We start from the raw sequence: 20,567 nt of genomic DNA, 5'->3' as shown, positions 1-20,567 counted from the left end.
ATTCTTGATTTTGGTAATTTAGGTGCTGTCTCTTTGCATTTTAGTTTGGTTAAGGGTTTGTCTAGCTTGTTGATTTCCTTAAAAAAGAAAGAAAGAAAGAAAGGAAAAAAAAAAGCTCTTGCTTTTGTTGATTCTTTGTATTGTTCTCTTCGTTTCTAACTAATTGATATCAGTCCCTAGTTTGAGTACTTCCTGCTGTCTATTTCTCCTGAGTGTGTTTGCTTCCTTTTTTCCTAGAACCTTCAAATATTTTTTAATTCATTAGATTAAGAACTGTTCTATTTCTTTATGAAGGCACTTCATGCCATGAACATTCCTCTTAGCGCTGCTGTCATAGTGTTCCATAAGTTTGGATATGGGGTGCCTTCACTTTCATTGGATTTTAGAGCGTCTTTAATTTATTTTTCCACTATCTTCACAGAAGCTTTGCTTATTATACCCATAAACTGGAAGCAACCCAGATGTCCCTAAACCACAGGATGGACACAGAAAATGTGGTACATTTACACAATGGAGTACCATTCAGCTATTAAAAATAAAGGCATCAAGAAATTTGCAGGCAAATGGATGGAACTAGAAACTATCATTTTGAGTGAAGTAACCCAGACACAAAAGGATACACATGATATGTACTCACTGATAAGTGGATATTAGCCAAAAAGTTCAGAATACCTATGATAGACCCCACAGACCCAAAGAAGTTAAACAAGAAGAAAGACCCAAATGAGGATGCTTGAATCCCTCTCAAAAGGAGGAACAAATAGTTTTGGCAGACAGAGGAAGGAAAAGTCCCAAGTGGGTGAGGGGAGGACCAGAGGAATAGGCATGCAGTATCAGGCATGAGAAGAGACAGGAGAGAATCCCAGAGGGCCAGAAGAATGAACAGAATTATTCAGTTGCGAGGGGTCAGGGATAGGGGGATTCTCTAAGACCTTCCACTGACCTGAAATGAGGGAGGCTCCCAGGAGTCAATAAAGGTGACCTTATCAGGAATACCCAACAGTTGGGATATGGAACTTGAAAAGACTGCTTCTAGTAGTCGACAAGAGCCCCAATGAAGGAATAGGGACTTCAACCCACTATTTTCTTTATCCACACTAGAATGACACTTAAGAGCTGTCAGAGTTCTGTGTTTTAAGTTTGTCAACACAACAGCATCATCTATTAACTATCTACAAATAATCCCTCCACAAGAGTTTCACAGGGTGCTGGTGATACTGTGTGTCATTATTATTCCTGTGGCAAACAAGCATTGTTGAAAAGAAGGGAGATGTTTTTATTAGGCTCAGATTTCTTGTACTCAGTGGTTTAATTCACTACTTAGTAAAACATTCATTCAAATAGAACACTCTTTTACAGTCCATGCAACTGCTGGGCCTTGTGCCACATGTCTTTAACCCCAGGCCTCAGGAAGTCAAAGCAGGGCAATGACTTTCAGATCAGCCAGGACCATGTCTCAACTAAACTACATTAATATATCTACAAAGTCATGTCTTTTGATCATGGTCATGTTTGTATTACCTGTTACCACCACTATGCCTATAGCTGCTGTGACAGTATCTAGAAATGTCTCCATATAATAATGAGCATAAAAAATATATTTACATTTCAGGTAATACATGGTAGAAATAGTAACTTGTTTTAAAATTTGCTAATACATAGTAACCAATGTTATTTGTCCAGAGCTCCCACATGATGTTTATATACTACTGTAGTTTAAATATTTTATCACTATCCTACAGCTGTGTTGTGTATGTTGTAGTCATGGTTATCCTTATGAGATGCCCCACCCAGCTATAAACAAGAACAAAACTTGATTCCAGTTTATGTGTATGAACAGTTGCATAATGTATTAGTAGTAACATGCCCCAAATTCCAAGTACATAACAAAATTAAAGATCTTGGACCAACATTCATTTTCTACAGACAAATTTAGTTTGAAGGTGAATATGTAGAAAATGTGACTAGCCCACTCACAAGATCAGACTAAGATCTATTCATTTCTATAGAAAATATATTGATTTCTGCTCATGATATTCAGAGAATGACCAATAAACAAATCACTTGCAGGTCTCAAATGGTGCTTCTTTATGGAAATAAGGTTTTACACAAAAATTAGATGATTACTACACTGTGTTTAAGTACCTCAATACTTGGTATCTTTGGTACACTCCAGGCAGCTTAGCAATAATCTCATTAGTGTCAGCATCTCCCAGTGTTACATCTGTTGACAATCTCAGGAGTGTGCTACCTTTCATGTATCTGTAGCTCACAATGATTATGCCTCTGTTTTTTCAAGATAGAAAATAGTAATATCAGGAAAGGATAATGGAGGAAAACAGTAGAAACAGAGTAGAGGGGGGACACAAAATCCCGTAAATTGTATAAGTTTCCATCAACAATTCTGTAATGTCCATGAGAGACCATATTATTTGATCATAGATTTGGACAGGATCATTATTGAGTATGACTGGATGACCCCTTTGTGCATTTGTAAAAAGGCCTGTGAAGTTTTTGTAAAAGAAAGGAAAAAGGCTGATAATTAAATATTTCACAAAAGAAAATTGAGAACTCTGGCTTATTTTTTAACTAAGTTTATCAGAATCTATGTTAGTCTATTGGTAGCTTATAAAAGTCTAGACACTTGCAAGCTATACAGAACATTTAGAGAAAATAATTATTGGCTTGATGGAATCCTATTGTGCATTAAACTAGATCTCAGGATCTGTAGATTCAGCTGTCTACCGTGAGTGATGTTGGGTAAGAAAATGTAGAAATAGAAGAAGAGAGAAGAGGAGAAGAGAAAGAGGGAGGAGGACAACCATAAGAGACAAGCTATTGAATGAAATGTCGAGTCTAGGACTTCCTCACTTTATCAAAAGCTATAATTTTTAGAATATTGCTTATCACTGAGAGTTAAGTCTTTTTTTCCTGAGTCTCAGTCAGTGCTCCTAAAACTTTTCAAAACACTTTCAACTTTAAGAGTTAAATCTGTACTACACAGTTCTATCATTGCTTTCTGGGACCTCTGCTCAGTAAAAGTACACATGAAGTATCCAAAGGAGCCTGCTTTTACCAGAAAGGTCCTAGAAATATGGCCACTAGTGCAATTGTCTCGGTAGAGACATGATTATTCATTTTGAGCAGAGATAACAAAATGGTATCATTGATAAAGCAAAGTGCCTGAGAATGACCCATATGTGGGTAAAATCTGTGGGGTAAATGTACTATATATGTACTCATAAGCATATATATATATATGCTTATGAGTACATATATAGTACATTTATATATATATATATATATATATATATATATATATATATATATATATACATATATACACACATATCTCTTTTTATGTATGAAGTGAGAGAGATAGAATATTTTTAAGGTGAAGTATGATCTCTGGATGGAATGTCTTTCTATTGACTCATCAATGTTTAACATACTTAGTAATTGCCTATAATGTGTTATTCTTGTTATCAGTAAAAGAAAATTTATATTACTCTCACGACCTTATCCTAATTATGAATCAAGTTTATAAGGAACTATTTTTTTTCAAAGAAGCAAATACAAAATATTTGTACTCATTCAGATTGCTATGATTTTTGTTTAAGTTTCTGGTAGTTCTTTTTGGTTTGTCTTGACAGTTTGATTGTTAGTTACATAAATTTTGTTATTATTTTGGCTTATTTCTTCATATTTCCTTGATACTAATTTTAAGGTTAAGCTTCTAAAACTGTACACTTTGATAATTTCTTCTTGTACATGCCACTATAATTCTTCAGCAAATATTAGATACCTATAATCAGTGGTCAAATGCTTGATATGTAAATATGACTGGCCTTGGTGCATTTGTTTTTATTGATCTTTAAAAGACAGAAAGAAGGAAAAATATCATGTTGCTTGTTGCTTTTGGCTGTACAAAGGTCAAAAAATGAAATATTCAAGGTCCATATAATTTAAAAACAAAATCTAAAGCATGAGCTTCCTTTGTTCAAAAAAACTATGCTGTACAATGTACTTCTCAAAATAAAATTTTTCAGAGCAGTAATTTTTCACCAGCATAATTATATCTGTGTGTCTCATTTTCTGCATGACTTAGGATATATGCTGGGTGAGGATATGCTACGCCCTTTTGTCTGGCTTCTGCTGGGTCAGTTGGTTGACATAAAAAAGAACAGCATGGCATGAGTTTTCAAAGAACTTGAAATTAAATTTCTACTTACAGAGAGTAGTCTAACTTCAGGAGAAGGCCAAAGTATTGGGCAATATTATCTCTTTTTATTCTTTGTTTTATTCACAGAAAATAAATCACAGATCAATCTATTTCTAAAACAGTTCAATTAACCAAAGAAATTTCCTCATTCGTATTCTTAACCATGAAAAAAATGCAACATACACAAAAGATGTATACATACATGAGAAGAGAAAAGCCAGAATGAGAACAGTTTCAAAATTCTCTACTGTCATAGAATTACTGCTACATGTGATTGCTCTGCACAAACTGCTTCTCATATGAAAAGAAAATATACTCAAGCAAATTGTTTAATTTTCTTTCTATGAGGTTGTCATGTCAATGAATTTCATTCTTTCAGTGAAGTAAAAATTGCAATGCAACAAACTTGGTTCTTATCTATCAACTTTCTTATTTTTATATGTTAGTATTTTCATATATGAATCTCTATGCTTTTGCTCACCTTTCAATGAACATGTATTTGTGGGTACAATATGGAGTTCAGTGATCTATAATTGTGATCTATAGTGTGACATTTCAATGTTTCAATGATCAAATCCAAGTGTATGGGTTATCTTTCCCCTTGAACATTTATCATCCCTTTATGATGAGATCAAAATTATCTTATCTACTTATTTTGAGATATACAATATTGTTTATTCTATTCCTGCTATTAAACACAACATCATATACTGATTAAAGATTTACTCTTACTGACCAGACTATCCCCATGCCATGCCTCCTATTCTGTGGCTTCTGGGCAATGCAATCCTAACTAATTATACAGCTGTATTACCTCCATTAAATCTGGCTAGTGGCTGAGACCACATAATATTGTCTTTTTGTTTATCTACAGGATTCTCACATTTTCCTGAGGCTGCTCCAATGACAAGATGTTGTCCAGTTTATCTGCTGAATAAGATTCCATTGTATATATGTAGCATGTTTTTCTTAATTTCATTTGCTTATATGTACTTAGGCGGGTGTCCTATTTTGGCCACTGTGGCCCGTGCCAAGTAGGTATGTGCATTTACATGACTCTTTGCTATACAAATTTACTTTGGATAAATATTGTCATGGATCCTCTGATGGTTCTATTTTTCATTATTAAGAAAAACTCTACACCATCTTTTCTGTAATGGTTGTTCTGATTTACATTTCTATCCATCCACATGACTTCACACCCTTTGATAAGTAAGTCTTCTTTTGAGAAATATGTAAATATCTAGATATCATACCTATATTTGATAAATATCTAGTACTTTGTCTATTTCATAGCTTTTTAAAAATCTACTATTGCTTCTGTTGTCTGAGAGTTTTAGCTAATTCAATAAAACTCTGCCTATACTAACATTCATTTTTTAACAATAATTTTGTCATTTTACATTTAAGTCTTTAGCTCACTTGGAATTTATTTTTGTCACTAGTGTGAGACAGGCCCTACTTTCATTCTCCTTTTCAAGAGACACCAGTTTTACCAACATACACAGTTTTTCCCCAATGTGTGTTCCTGGCATCTTTGTAAAAGAAAAATTAGTTGCTTGAAAAAACATGCTTCTGGTTTCAAAATACAAAATTACTTAACGATGTAGATGGAATTCCAGTTGTTTTAACACCTTGTTGAAAACAAAACCCAAAACAGCAACATTTTTTGCAGAAAACATACAATCAGGAGTCCTTCCTGGTATTTCAGTCTCATCTCTTCATCTCTTTATCCTCCTCTTGGTCTGTCAGTTCCTCATCCCATTCCTCCAACCCTGTCTCCAAGAGGATGTCCCCACACACTACCTCACCAGGTCTCCCCACTCCCTGCGACCTCAAATCTCTCAAGGATTAGGTGCATCTTCTCTCACTGATGTCAGACATGGCAGTTCTCTGCTGTATATGTGCCGGGAGCCTCACATCAGCCAGTATATGCTGCCTGGTTGGTGTCTCAGTGTCTAGGAGAGCTCAAGGGTCCAGGTTAGTTGAGAATGCTGGTCTTCCTATGGGATTGCCCTCCTCCACAACTTCTTCCAGTCTTTCTCTGATTTAATGACAGGAATCCCCAGATTTATTCCATTGGCTGGGTTTAAGAATCTGCATCTGAATCCTCTGCTGCTTGTTGGGACTCTTGGAGGGCAACCATGTGAGGCTCCTGTCTGTAAGCAAACCTTAGCATCAGTAGTAATGTCAGGTCTTAGAGCTTCCCCGGTGAGATGGGTCCCAATTTGGGCTGGTCACAAGACCTCAGTCTCTTTTCCATTTTTGTTCTTTTAAACAGAAACAATTCTAGGTCAAAATTTTTAACTGTGGAATGGTGACCTCATTCCTCCACCCAATGCCCTGTCTTTCTACTGGACTTTCTAAGTGAACTCTACTACTTACTTTCCCCCACAAGTTCCCTTTCCCCACTGTTGGGCAAACTTTTAATGTTATTGCAGCCTGCTTGCAGAAACCTCACCTTCTAGTCCCTCCATTCCCGGGGGATTCCTTCCATTGGTGTGAACCCAGTCCCCATAACATTTTTATCTGCTCCTCATAGCCTTTATCCCTAGCCCAGATCCATTCTTGTCTGTCTCTTTCTGAACCACAAAAGCATTCTCACTCCTCCACCAACACATTTCCCAAAGATACAGAGTAGGCGATAGCAACAAATGAATGGAACACCTACCTGAGAGAAAGAACAGATGTCTACACCAAGAGACATTGCACTCTTCAAAACTGCAGATGCCTACATCTGAGTACAAGAAACCAAACCATGAACAGCCAAGATAACATGTCTCAACCCAAAGCCAGCAACTGTATTTTAATGAACCTTGAAAAATGCACTTTGCCTGAAGTAAACGACAAAATTTCAAAAGAATTATAAGTGTGATCAAAGATTATAAAGAAGGTATGAATAAATGTCTTAATAAACACAGTGTGAACACAATGACATGAACAGTGGGATGGCACAAAACATTAAACATTTTAGGACATGAGAGTAGGAACTGAATCACTAAATAAACCCAAGCTGAAGTAAATCTGGAAATAAAAATCTTAACATGTCAAACAAAAACTTCAGAGATAAGCCTTACTAATACATTACAAGTCATGGAAGAAAGAATTTCAGATTGTGAACAAAAAAGCAGAAGAAATGAATAGGTCAGCCAAGGGAAAATATTAAATCTAAAATATTCCAAATACAAAACATCCAGGAATGTTAACTTAGTAACTTAGTTAAAATTAGTAACTTAGTAATGGCAAAAGAAAGTATCAAACTCAGGGCCAAAATAAATGTGAAAAAAATCAACAAAATATACCAAAGAATTATTTAAATAAAGAGTTAGTGTTTTAAAATAAGATTTGACAAATTATTAGCCAAATTAACTAAAAGACACAGAGAAAATATTCAAATTAATAAAATTAAGAGCAAAAGTGGGGTGAGGACATTCAGAGACTCACAGGGTCATACTTTAAAACTCACCCTGAGTTAGGTAGCACAGACCAAGAAAGACAGCTTGTTGAATATGAAAAAGCAGATCTGGTGTCTACATAAAGCCTTCAACTCTATATGCTAGAGTCTTTAGAACAGAAAGCTATTCTGAACACTCCCAAAGGAGAAACAAATGTTAACTCCATCCAGCTACAAACTCTTTGATTTACTTTGCGTCCTTCCTGCAAGATATGCAAGAGCAATGATAGCATGGGCTTGTGGGAGTAAGCAATCAATATCTGACTTAATTTAAATTCCATTCCATGAGATAAAATCCATCTGCACCACTGTTTGGATGGCCATGAACCTGAAGCTTAATGCCTACCTCAGCTGTCACCATCTCAAGGAATCTTCCTCTGGCAGTAAATGGGAACAAACACAGAAACCCATTATGTCTCTGTCAAGTTCTTCTCCTCAGGACTCTGGAAACCTGAGAAGAAGAGAGATTAGAAAAAAAAAAAATGAAGGGCATTTTTTTCCCAATGTAGTGAACACTCCAATGCTTTTTTAAAGAATGTTTGTTGTTGTTGTTCATTGGATATATTTTATTTTCATTTCAAATGTTATCCCCTTTCCCAGGTTCCCCTCTATTTACCCCCTATCCCATTGCTCCTACACCTGCTTCTACGGGGGTGCCTCCTACCCACCCAACCTCTCTTGCCTACCCATTCTGACATCCCCTGCCCTTCGTCATCGAGCCTTGGCAGAACCAAGGGTTTCTCTTCCCATTGATGTCCAACAATGTCATTCTCTGTTACATATGCAGCTAGAGTCATGGGTTCGGCCATTTGTACTCTTTGGATAGTGGTTTGGACCCTGGGAGCTCTGGTTGTTTGGTATTGTTATTTGTATGGGTCACAAACCCCTTCTGTTCCTTCAATCCTTTCTCTAACCCCTCCACTAGAGACCCAGTTCTTAGACCAATGGTTAGCTATGAGTATCTGCTTCTGTATTTCTCATGACCTGGCAGAGCCTCTCAGGAGATGGGTATATCAGTCTTCTGTCAGCATGGACTTGTTGGATTCAGCAATGTTGTCTAGGTTTCGTGGCTGTTTATGGGTTGGATCTCCAGTTGAGGTAGTCTCCAGATATCCTTTGCTTTAGTCTCTGATTAAAAATTTGTCTCTCTATTTCCTCCTATGAATATTTTTCTTCCTCCTTCCAAGGAGGACTGAAGGATCTGTACATTGGTCTTCTTTCTTTTTGAGTGTCATGCTGTCTGTGCATTGTATCTTGGGTAATCCTAGTTTGGGGACTAATATCCACTTAACAGTGAGTGCATACTATTTGTGTTTTATTGTGATTGGGTTACCTCACACAGGATAATATTTTCTAGTTCCATCCACTTACTGAGGAATTTCCTGAAGTCATTGTTTATAAGAACAGAATAAACATTGTATAAATGTACAAATTTTCTGTATCCATTTCTCTGTTGAAGGACATCTGGGTTCTTTCCTGCTTCTGGCTATTATAAATAAGGCTGGTATGAACATAGTGGAGCATGTGTTCTTGTTAGATGTGGAGCATCTTTTGGATATGTGCCAAGAAGTATAGCTGGGTCTTCAGGTAGTACTATGTCCAATTTTCTGAGAAACTTCCAGATTGGTTTCCAGTGCAGTTGTACCAGCTTGCAAACCCACCAACAATGCAGGAGTGTTCTTCTTACTCCACATCCTCACCAGCATCCACTATCATGTAATAATTACCTTTTCTTGAATGTGCCACATTTTTTTGAGATTTGCATATTCCATGTTTGTTTAGATTAATTTTTTGTTCATTCTTATAAACTAGATACCACTCTCTGTGTAAGGCCTGTCCTGACTCAACCTAGAAAGGGTTGATTTCTTCTATGATCCTAATGCACTTTACAACCACAGAAAGCATGGCACAAAGTAAAAGTCATAGATCCCAGATGTTCCGCTTTGTGTAAACTTGATATCCCAGATGTGAAGAGATGTGTGCTTGTTGTACCCACACAGCACAATAGATACATTTCTATTTATCTATTATGAACTTTCCATTAGTAAATAAGTATATCCAGGGTATGATTATATATCCCCAATATATACACAATTTGCTGTTATCTCAAAACATTATTATTAACCTACAAAATCTTAGCACACTACACTAGAAAGCCTACTAAAAATAAACTACAGAAGTTAGGATAAGATAAGGAATTTATACATACCCATAGCTCTTAGTGAAATGGAAGCAGTAATTAACAGTATCTTAAACAAAAAAAAAAGAAAGAAAGAAAGAAAGAAAGCAAACAAGAAAGAAAGAAAGAAAAGAAAGAAAGAAACAAAGACAGAAAGAAAGAAAGAAGGAAATAAATAAAGAAAGGTAGGTAGGTAGGTAGGTAGGTAGGTAGGTAGGTAGGTAGGTAGGTAGGAAAAAATATTACATGGCTGGATTGATTTGGTACAGAATTCTACCAGGTCTTCAAAGAGTTAACTCCAGGACTCTTCCAACTATTCCACAAAAGAGACACTGAAAAAAGGTTTTATAATTTTTTTTAAATGACTTTATTTTGCAAAACAAAGATAAATGTAAAGATTTTAAACATTTTTTGCTTAAAATTATACATTTTTGTCAGTACTGTTTTTTCAGACATTAAAATAAATTTTACATAAAACCATGTGAATATGTTTTTTAGTCAGTACTTGATTTTTTTCAAGAGCTTGACAGTATGCATTGAAAACGTACTCGTTGCAATAAGCGTAAAGTACATGCAAAACAAAACGCAACATGGAAATAGTCAAAGTCTTCTTGTTTTGTGAATGTATGTATATTTTTTGTTTTCTTTATTTCTTGTACTTCATACAGTCTGTGAGTTGTTTCTGGGGGAGTGCAAGCCTCTGGGGTTAGCATCCCACTATCAGTGACTGCATATTATGTCTGTTCTTTTGTGACTGGGTTATCTCACTCAGGATGATCTTCTCTAGATGCAGCCATTTTCTTAAGAATTTGGTTAAGTCATTGTTTCTGGTGGCTGAGTAGTATTCCATTGTGTATATGTACCACAATTTTTGTATCCATTCATCTTCTGAAGGACATCTGGGTCCCTTCCAGCTTCTGGCTATTATAAATAGAGCCGCTATGAACATTGTGGTGCATATATCTTTGTTGTATATTAAAGTGTCTCTGGGGTATATGCCCAGAAGTGGAATAGCTGGGTCTTCAGGTAGTACTATATCCAATTTTCTGAGGTATCGCCAGACAGATTTCCAGAGTGGTTGTATTAGCTTGCAACCCCACCAACAGTGGAGAAGTGTTCCTATTTCTCCGCAGCCTCGCCAGCATCTGCTGTCATCTGAGTTTTGGATCTTGGCCAATCTGACTGGTGTGAGGTGGAATCTTAGGGTTGTTTTGATTTGCATTTCCCTGATGGCTAAGGATGTGGAGCACTTTCTCAGATGTTTTTCGGCCATTCGGTGTTCCTCAACTGAAAATGATTTGTTTAGCTCTGTACCCCATTTTTTAATAGGGTTATTTGATTCTCTGGTGTCTAGCTTTTTGAGTTCCTTGTACACCTTGGATATTAGGCCTCTATCTGATATGGTGTTGGTAAAGATCTTTTCCCATTCTGTTGGTTGCCGTTTTGTTTTATTGACGATGTCCTTAGCCTTACAGAAACTTTGCAATCTCATTAAGTCCCATTTGTTAATCTTTGACCTTAGAGCTTGAGCCATTGGTGTTTTGTTCAGGAAATTTTCTCCTGTGCCTATGTGTTCTAAGGTTTTCCCTAATTTCTCATCTAATAGTTCCAGTGTATCTGGTTTAATGTGGAGATCTTTAATCCACTTACACTTGAGCTTTGTACAAGGAGATAAGAACGGGTCTATTTTCATTCTTTTGCATGTTGAGTGCCAGTTGGACCAGCACCATTTGTTGAATAGGCTGTCCTTTTTCCATTGAATGTTTACTGCTCCTTTGTCAAAAATCAGGTGACCATATACATGAGGGCTCATTTCTGGATCTTCTATTCTATTCCATTTATCCACTTGCCTATTTCTGTACCAGTATCATGCAGTTTTCAGCACAATTGCCTTGTAATATAGCTTGAGGTCAGGGATAGTGATTCCCGCAGATGTTTTTTTTTTGTTGTTGAGGATGGATTTCGCTATTCTAGGTCTTTTGTTATTCCAGATGAAATTGCACATTGATCTTTCCAATTCCATGAAGAACTGGGTTGGAATTTTGATGGGGATTGCATTGAATCTGTAGATTGCTTGTGGTAGGATGGTCATTTTTAAGATGTTGATCTTTCCAATCCATGAGCATGGGAGATCTTTCCATTTTCTGAGATCCTCCTCAATTTTTTTCTTTAGAGGCTTGAAGTTCTTGTCATACAGGTCCTTCACTTCCTTAGTTAGAGTCACACCAAGGTATTTCATAGTTTTTGTAACTATTGTGAAGGGTACCTTTTCCCTAATTTCTTTCTCCACATGTTTGTCCTTTGAGTATAGGAAGGCTACTGATTTGTTTGAGTTAATTTTGTATCCGGCCACTTTGCTGAACTTGTTTATCAGCTGTAGGAGTTCTCTGGTGGAATTTTTGGGGTCACTCAAGTACACTATCATGTCATCGGCAAAGAGTGATGTTTTTATCTCTTCCTTTCCGATTTGTATCCCCTTGATCTCCTTTTGCTGTCTAATTGCTCCAGCCAGGATTCCAGTACTATGTTGAATAGGTAGGGAGAGAGTGGGCAGCCTTGTCGAGTCCCTGATTTTAGTGGGATTGCTTCAAGTTTCTCGCCATTACGTTTGATGTTGGCTGTTGGTTTGCTGTATATTGCTTTTATTATGTTTAAATATGGGCCTTGGATTCCTGTTCTTTCCAGGACTTTTAACATGAAGGGGTGTTGGATTTTGTCCAATGCTTTCTCAGCGTCTAGTGAGATGACCATGTGATTTTGGTCTTTAAGTTTGTTTATATGGTGGATTACATTGATGGATTTCCTTATGTTAAACCATCCCTGCATCCCAGGGATGAAGCCTACTTGGTCATGATGAATAATGGTTTTGATGTGTTCTTGGATTCGGTTTGCAAGGATTTTGTTGAGTATTTTTGCATCAATGTTCATAAGTGAGATTGGTCTGAAGTTCTCTTTCCTTATAGGGTCTTTGTGTGGCTTAGGTACGAGGGTTATTGTAGCCTCAAAAAATGAGTTGGGTAATATTCCATCTGATTCTATCTTTTGGAATAGTTTGGCGAATATTGGTGTTATATCCCCAATAAATGTCTGATAAAATTCTACACTGAACCCGTCTGGGCTTGGGCTTTTTTTGGTTGGGAGGCTTTTGATGACTTATTCTGTTTCTTTTGGTGTTATAGGGTTATTTAGATGGTTTACTTCGTCCTGGTTAAACTTTGGGACCTTGTATCTGTCTAGGAATTCGTTCATTTCCTCCAGATTTTCCAATTTTGTGGAGTATAAGTTTTTGTAGTAGGATCTGATGATTTCTTGAATTTCCTTAGTTTCAGTTGTTATGTCACCATTTTCCTTTCTGATTTTTTTAATTTGGATACTCTCTTTTCCCTTTAGTTAGTCTGGCTAGGGGTTTATCAATCTTGTTGATTTTCTCAAAGAACCAACTCTTTGTTTTGTTGATTTTTTCAATAGTTTTTTTTTTGTTTCTATTTGGTCTATTTCTGCCCTAATTTTGATTATTTCTTTCTGTCTACTCTTTTTGGGTATATCTGTTTCCTTTTGTTCTAGGGCTTTTAGCTGTGCTGTCAGGTTGCTGATGTGAGCTCTCTCCAGTTTCTTCTTGGAAGCACTTAGGGCTATGAGTTTTCTTCTCAATACTGCTTTCATTGCATCCCATAGGTTTGGGTATGTTCTGTTTTCATTTTCGTTGAATTCTAGAAAGTCCTTAATTTCTTTCTTTATTTCTTCTTTGACCCTGCTATTCTTTAACAGAGCGTTGTTTAGTTTCCATATGTATGTGGGCATTTTGTTGTCTTTGTTGTTGTTAAAGACCAGCCGTAGACCATGGTGATCTGAGAGGATGCATGGGAGTATTTCAATCTTCTTATATCAATGAAGGCTCGTTCTGTGTCCAATTATGTGGTCAATTTTGGAGAAGGTGCCATGGGGTGGTGAGAAGAAGGTCTATTCTTTTACTTTAGGATAGTATGTTCTGTATATATCTATTAATTCTAGTTGGTTCAAAGTCTCTGCTAGTTTTGCAGTGTCCTTGTTCAGTTTCTGTTTCCCTGATCTGTCCATTGGTGAGAGTGGGGTGTTAAAGTCTCCCACTATTATTGTGTGGGGTGAAATGTATTTTTTGAGCTTTAGTAGAGTTTCTTTTATGAATGTGGGTGATTTTTTATTTGGAGCATATATGTTAAGGATTGAGAGTTCCTCCTGACAGATTTCCCCGGTAATGAGTAAAAAGTGTCCTTCTTTATCTATTTTGATAATTTTGGTTGGAAATTTACTTTATTCGATATTAGAATAGCCACTTCAGCTTGCTTCTTGGAGCTGTTTGCTTGGAAGTTTTTTTCCCACCCTTTTACTCTGAGATAGTGTCTGTCTCTGTCTCTGAGATGAGTTTCCTGTATACAGCAAAAGGCTGGATTTTGTTTATGTATCCTGTCTGATAGTCTATGTCTCTTTATTGGGGAGTTGAGACCATTTATGTTAATAGATATCAAGGAATAATTGTTTCTGTTTCCTGCCATTTTTGCTTTTTTGGGTTGAGTTGTGTCTGTGTTTTTTTCTTCTTTTAGTTTTCTTGTTTAGGAGTTTTCTTGTTTTTACTACGCTGTATTTTCCCTCCTTGTATTGGGTTTTCCACCTATAATTCATTGTAGTGCTGGGTTTGTAGTCAGATATTGTGTGGATTTTGATTTGTCTTGAAATATCTTTGTCTCTCCATCGATGGTGATTGATAGTTTTGCTGGGTATAGCAGCTTGGGCTGGCACTTGTGCTCTCTTAAGGAGTGCATGATGTCTGTCCAGGCTCTTCTAGCTTTCATAGTCTCTGTTGAGAAATCGGGTGTGAGTCTGATTGGTCTGCCTTTATATGTTACCTGACCTTTTTCCCTTACTGCTTTTAATATTCTTTCTTTACTTTGGGCACTTGATGTTTTTACTATTATGTGTCGGGAGGTATTTCTTTTCTGGTCCAACCTATTTGGAGTTCTGAAGGCTTCTTTTATGCTCGTGGTCATCTCATTCTTGAGGGTAGGGAAGTTTCCTCTATGATTTTGTTGAAGATATTTACTGTGCCTTTTAGTTGATACTCTTCTCCCTCTTCTATTCCTATTATCCTTAAGTTTGGTCTTCTCATTGTGTCTTGTATTTCCTGGACATTTCAGGTTAGGAGCTTTTTGTTTTTTGCATCTTCTCTGGCTGTTTTGTCTATGTTTGCAATGTTGTCTTCTGCCCCCGAGATTCTCTCCTCGATCTCTTGTAATCTGTTGGAAATGCTTGCTTCTGTGACTCCTGATTTCTTTTTTTGGTGTTCTGACTCTAGGGTTATCTCTTTTAGTGTTTTCTTTATTGTGTCAATTTCTGTTTAATTTTCCTCTTCCATTCCTTTATTTCTTTGGTTCTGTTTTCCTCTCGTTCTTTGAGTTCTTTGAGTGTTTTTCTTGTTTCTTCTTTAAAAGCTTCTGAATCTTTTTGCTTTTCCTCTTTTTCTTGTTTAAGTAACTCTATCAGCGTCTTGAGGCATGATTTCAAGTCTGTGTCTTCTTTCTCTGGAGTGTTTGGAATTCCGATGTTTGCTACTATGGGAGAGCTGGGTTCTGGTGTTGCTAGATTGTCTTGGTTTTCTTGGGATATACTCTTTCTCTTTCCTCTTGCCATTTTGTTGTCAGTGATATGTTCTTGCCTTTCCCTTGTATCTGGTCTGTGTCCCTGGTACACTTTCCGTGTGCACTCCGCAGAGATCTCTCTACTCCCCGGCAGCCCAGGTTCCGGGTGGCAGCTGGGCCAGGCTCTGCTCTGCGTACTGAAGTCGCCTCCGGGTGGGAACAGACGTTCCTAAGATCTGTTCCTGGTCACAGATGCTCAGCCTCTCTGAGCCACCTTTCCGGCTGGCAGGTGGGCCAGGCTCTGCTCTGTGTCCTGAAGTCGTCTCCGGGTGGGAACAGAAGTTCCTAAGATCTGTTCCCGGTCACTGGATTGGGGAGGACAGGGCAGGTCAGGGCAGGGGGTGCCCTTTCCATGTGCACTCCGCAGAGATCCCTCTGCTCCCCCGCAGCCTAGGTCTCCCACTCACCAGTTGCTCAGCCTGTTCGAGCCGCCTTTCCGGCTGGCAGTTGGGCCAGGCTCCGCTCTGTGTCCTGAAGTCGTCTCCGGGTGGGAACAGAAGTTCCTAAGATCTGTTCCAGGTCACAGTTGCTCAGCCTGTACCTATAATTTTTTTATAAAGCAACAGTTACCCTGATACCCAAACTTCAAAAAAATACCTAATGAGAAGAGAATCTAGACCAATATCTCTTACATTTTATGTAAACAGATGTATGAATACTCAAGAAAATACTTGCAAACTGAAGCCAAGAACATACCAAAAATATTATCTACATAATGTAACTTTTTGGGATTATTCAATTTACATGTATTGATAAACGTAATCCACCATATTAACCAACTTAAAAAAAAAAAACCCACATGATTATCTCATTAGATTTACTAAAGGCCTTTGGTAAAATCCAACACCCCTTAACGCTAAAAGTTCTGGAAAGACTAGGGATAAAAAGGATATACTTCATCATATTAAATGTAATTTACAGCAACCCCACAAACAAAATAACTCAAATATATAGAAAATCAAAGTACTTCCATTAAATCCAGAAATACAATAAGGATGTCTACTTTCTTCACAACTTTAATATAACACTTAAAGTTTTGCTAAAGCAATGGAAGAAAGACAATGGAAGAAAATCAAGGAGATATAAGTAGGGAAAGAAGAAGCCAAATTAACTTTATTTTCAGATGATATGATCTCATATATAAAAGAGCTAAAAATTACATCTCAATAGCCTTAAAACTGATAAACAGTTTCAGTAAAATAGCAGTATACAAAATCAACACATAAAATCAGAAATTTCAAGTATATTAGGAAAGGAATCAGGAAAACAACATCTTTCCTAGCATCTTCAAAAAAATAAAGTATCTTGGGATACTGCTAACAAAACAATGATTTGCATAATATAATCTTTAATATGCAGTCATTGATAATTAGATACTAGCCCCAGAACGCTCTGAATACCCAAGGAACAACTCACAGACCATATGAAGCTCAAAAAAAAAAAAAAAAAAAAAAAAAAAAAAAAAAAAAGAAGAGAAAAAAGAGAAGAAAGAAAAGAAAAGAAAAGAAAGAGAAATGAAAACAAGTGGAAGCCTCAGTCCTTCTTAGACAAAATAAGTGTATAGCACCCTCTCAGAGCCCAATACACCTAGACCTTAAATCATTTATAATTCAAGAGCTAAGAATTTAGCCTTCTGGCAATTCTTGGTATTTAAAGATCTTTACGTTTAATCTTTACACACCAAGAAAACTTCGACTATTTCCATGTTATGTTTTATTTTACATGCACTTTATGCTCATTGTAACTAGTAAGATTTCAATGCATACTATCAAGCCTTTAAAAAAAATCAAGTATCGACAAAAATATACTCATATAGTTTTATGCCAAAACGCTTTTAAAAATCTGTATATTTATCTATGTTTTTAATAAAGTTGTTTACATAAGAAAAAGAATAATAAGAGATATAAAAAAAATCTTCAAGACACTAAAAAGATAAACTGAAGATACTTTGAAGACACTAGAATTGAAAACTCCCATGCTCATAAATTCATAGAAATAATTTTGTAAAAAGTGACCACTTAACCAAAAGTAATCTACAGTTTGAATCCAAAATTACCCCTTCAACTTCATATGGAATATTTATCTGTCTCTCTCTCTGTCTCTCTGTCTCTGTCTCTTTCTTCCATGCGCGCGCGCGCGCACACACACACACACACACACACACACACACACACACACACAAAAGCCACAGGATAGCTAAAATGATCTTTAATAATAATCAAAATGCACACATTATCAACCACATTAGATTTCAAGTTGTACTAGAGAGTTATAGTAATAATAACATATAATACTGGATTACAAATAGAAACATTGGTCAATGGAATTAATCAAATGGAAGACCGATACATAAATTCACACACCTATGGATACCTGAATTTCACAAAGAACTAAAAAAATATTGTAGAAAACATTCCTTCTTCAACAGATGGTACTTGTCAAATTAGATCACAGCATGTAGAAGAATAAAATCATACTGCACAAAACTCAACTCTAAATGGATCAAGGACACAACAGAAGACCAGATACCTTGCATCTGATAGAAGAGTAAGTGGGGAACATGCTTGAACTCATTGGCACAAGAAAGACTTTCTTTATAGGATTTTTATGGCACAAGCATTAAGACCAGCAATTATTAAATGTGACATTTTGAAGCTGAAAAGCTTTTTGTATGATAATAGTTATTAACTTTAAGCCAAATGTAATAGGAAAAGAATTTTAAGAATTATACATCAGAGAATTACTGCCTCACTCTATGCACATTAGAGAAGATTGTTATTACAATAGATAATAATTCAGACAGATGCACACAACTGGACAATGTGTAGAGAGTGAGAGTATTTGGAGCAGTCCCAACTGCATAGCTCCTCTTCTGATGGCTCAGGGATCTATGCAGAAAAGGAGGCTGAAAGATTGTAAGAGGTGATAGATGGCTCCTAATAAATCTGGCTTCCAGACACAACTGTACTAATACAAATATGAATTTGAGGTGAATGTCTGCACACTCAAGATCCAATGATCTATGCAATTTCAAACCAGATATAGCCCCAGAACTTGGAGGAACAAGTAGATGTGGACTCCCATTCCTAATAAAGAAGTAATCTGAAATTGATACTCATTGATTTAAAAAAAAAAAACAAAACACTTATTTACTTCAATGGAACCTCACTGGGCACATTAACCACATTTTAGAGCTAACCACATGGAATTATTTGATTAACTTCTATTCACTGAGAAATTAGCAAAACTGTAATAAGGACCAGGACAGCTAATGAAGTAAAGCTACATTAAGAACCAGGATCCAATAAAACATCTTACCTGATCACTTGCATTTTCTTCTTCATTTTTTGGGAGGCATACTGTTTAAGCTAGTTGTAGAACAAGTTGAGGTGGCTTTAATACTGCAGTGTAATGTCTGGAGTTTCAGCAATCACATGATATCATGAGGTAAATCTGAAAATTAGAACCATGTGTGTGGATCACCCCACAAAAAGAAATGGGACGGCCTCTGCTAATTTTATGAAATATTAATTCATAATTATAACTAGATTCTGTCATAACTCATAAACTTCTTTTTTGTAGCCTATTTTGTGTTTGTATCTCTGGGTGTTTAATTATTCAAAGGCAGTAACCAAGGCTCTGAGTTTTAGCTATCTCTTCCCAATCCATCACATATCATTTCCTCCTGTGAACGTGAACACTGACCCTGACATCTACAGCATTCCTTAACACTTTCACGTGCTTTCTTACTTAATTATCCTTCAATGTATTTATATTTTAACCACTCAGTTAAACTACAAATAATCTAAGAACAGAAAGTTCTTTTTACAAGTTCACTTATTGATTGACATTTCAGATCGTTTCTGTTTCAGACATAGTTAGTGTGGACATTATTGTGCCTGTGATTATATCAACATATTGTTTTGTCTCCTGGATTAAATATTCTAGAATGAAATGGTTAATTCTTATTGTGTGTGTGTGTGTGATATACTTTAGAGAAGATGAGTAGATGCCTTGGAAAATAATTGTGTTGTATTACAAGCCAAATAGAAATGCATTATTTTTTCTATGACTTCCTGAATATTCAGCTAATCTAGTTTTTAATGTTCTACTAGGAATCTAGGGCTGCCTCAATATAATTTTAATAAGTGAGTCTAATAGCCAATGTTATCAAGCATATGTATGTACTGTTTCATTTTAGAAAGGTCTTTCTTCAAATCTTTTTACTGCTTGTATTGAGTTATGTGGTTTCCTCATACTTTTAAAGACAGTCTCTTGTAGCTGAGATTGGCCTAAAATTTACCATGTGGCTGTGGATGAATATAAACTCCATCCCCAGTTTCTGGAATGCAGGCAAGTGGTACCATATACTTTGTATTGAGGGATGAGGATCTAACTAAGGTTCTTGAGCCTCTCTGGCAAGTATTCTCCCAAATGAATTACATCCTTAAAGATTTTTGAGAGATTTCTCTATATGCTATATGTAACAGGTTTCTCATACATGTAGTTCTTTTCAGGGTGTGTGTAAAAAGGACTAGAGTCTGAGTTCAGTCAGAGAAGATGTACTTAACCCTCAAGAGACTGAAGGCCCCAAGAGTTCAGAGATCTGATGGGGCGGGAAGGCATCCTAGTGGAGAAGGGCAGTGGGGAGGAGGTATGGGATGTGGAAGAGTGGAAGGGTAGATCAGGAGTAGAATAAAAGTAGTGTAAATAAATAGATAAACAAGACATCTCAGCTTGCCTTAAGGGAAAAATGAAAATTTGAATGTTGCATGAACAAAGAAAACAAAATAAAATGTAGAAAGAAAACAACAATAAACCTGAGTATTTGCTGAAAATAAATGTAGCTATATTAATACATTTAAGGATATGAAGATATGCTATGACATGTGAGCAAAACCAAAAAGCCAGTGAGGTAATACATTATGTCTAGTATGAGATACATCTGGCAGAAGTACAAAGTAACTGCAGGAATGGCCACCTCCCCCATTGCCTTGTTCTGGCTTTGTCTCCCCTCACTCCTGTGACTGATCATGGAGA

Source organism: Micromys minutus (assembly GCF_963924665.1).
Source record: "Micromys minutus genome assembly, chromosome: 23".
NCBI classification, from domain to species: Eukaryota; Metazoa; Chordata; class Mammalia; order Rodentia; family Muridae; genus Micromys; species Micromys minutus.
Note: the sequence above shows the minus strand (reverse complement) of the source record.